General features: G+C 47.6%; 1 protein-coding gene across 1 annotated transcript in view; it reads right to left on the bottom strand.

The window, feature by feature from the left end:
* PRCC (proline rich mitotic checkpoint control factor) overlaps window positions 1–1,803 on the bottom strand; it is a 35,361-nt gene that overhangs the window by 19,031 nt on the left and 14,527 nt on the right. The gene's annotated exons all lie outside the window — the stretch shown is intronic.

Here is a 1,803-nt window from a genome sequence, read left to right as displayed (position 1 = left end):
TCCTGCCTCAGCCTCCTGAGTAGCTGGGATTACAGGCACGCACCACCATGCCCAGCTAATGTTTTGTATTTTTAGTAGAGACGGGGTTTCACCATGTTGACCAGGATGGTGTCGATCTCTTGACCTCGTGATCCACCCGCCTCGGCCTCCCAAAGTGCTGGGATTACAGGCTTGAGCCACCGCGCCCGGCCAGGGTCAAGCATTTAACTTTTAATCTGTAAACTAATTAGCCCAGCCCACCAGAGTTCCTTATTACTCAAAAGAATCTCTCAGATTCTGCTTTCTCTATGCTAAAAGGCCAGCTTGGCCCAAATGTAGGGCTGAGGGAAATGCCAACCGGAAAAGGAGAATGGAATAAGGTCATTGTGTCACTATCTTAGAGTACCAGTGTACTCCAGCTCTCTCCGCCAAGAAATGCCCAGAGTGAATAAAATAAGACGCTGAGTCAAGCAAGCCACACAGAACAGCTCATCTGGAGAGTGGGCTTTTCTTGCTGTGTGTGTTCACAAATTTGGGTTAGTTCAGCCTGGCAGTGCCCAGAGGCTCCAGTTCATAGGAACCAGACTGAGGTATGGGCAGGGCGCACCCTCGAGCTACCTTTGAAGTGCCTGACTTCTCAGATGTCTGGGATCATGGCTGCATCGCTTTGCAGTGCTGGGTCCCCACTCTGCTTTAAGAGCTCAGAATTCCTCTATCTACTCATGTCTTCCTACCATCTGGAAAACTGTTCTTTACAGTCTTTACAGTGGGGGCACCTTCTGAGCCAGTCCACCTCCTCCAGGAAGCCATCCTGGTAACAGGACAGCCTTTGCTCAGTCTCAGCACACCAGCTTCTTCCGTGACTCCTTTTTCATCCCCCTTAAGTACAAACACCAGCCTCACCAGTTATCTCTCTAACTTCCACAAAACCACATCCTTCTAAGGCTGCTCAGAGGTGGAAGCAACATTTAACCGAGTCAGGAGAACAGGCAGCTTCATATACTTGAATCACAAGACAACCACTTTATAAAAGCAGGACCACTTCTGTTTTTCCCTGAGACATATGATCAACATGAAGTTAGTGTATAAATCACAAAGCATGAAAAGAATGGGAAGAAACTCCTGGGGGCCAGGATAATGAGTGGCCAGGCGTGGTGCCTCATGCCTGTAATCCCAGCACTTTGGGAGGCTAAGGCAGGCAGATCACCTGAAGTCAGGAGTTCAAGACCAGCCTGGCCAACATGGTGAAAATTCATCTCTACTAAAGATACAAAAAAGTAGCCAGGTGTAGTGGCACCTGCCTGTAATCCCAGCTACTGGGGTGCTGAGGCAGAAGAATTGCTTGAACACAGGAGGCAAAGGTTGCAGTGAGCCAAGATTGTGCCATTGCACTTCAGGCTGGGTGACAGGGTGAGGCTCCCACTCAAAAATAAATAAATAAATAAATAAATAAAAATAGTCAGACTGCTTGAGTCTGAATCCCAGCTCTGCTCACACTAGTTGTCTGATCTTTGACAAGTTCCTCAGTTTCCTCAGATGTAAAACACTATTACTTAGGGATGATAACACTATGACTTAGGCACTATCATGAGGATGAAATCAATTAAATGCTAGGAAAGCACTTAGAACAGTGTCTGGTACACAGTAAGTGCTATTTCAATGTTTATTTTCCAGGTTAAAAATGAGACAAGGAGGCCGGGGGCGGTGGCTCAAGCCTGTAATCCCAGCACTTTGGGAGGCCGAGGCGGGTGGATCACGAGGTCAAGAGATCGAGACCATCCTGGTCAACACGGTGAAACCCCGTCTCTACTAAAAATACAAAAA

This window comes from Cebus imitator, unplaced genomic scaffold (genome assembly GCF_001604975.1).
Source record: "Cebus imitator isolate Cc_AM_T3 unplaced genomic scaffold, Cebus_imitator-1.0 Scaffold427, whole genome shotgun sequence".
In the NCBI taxonomy this organism is placed as follows: domain Eukaryota; kingdom Metazoa; phylum Chordata; class Mammalia; order Primates; family Cebidae; genus Cebus; species Cebus imitator.
This window is presented reverse-complemented; position numbering and strand designations above follow the sequence as displayed.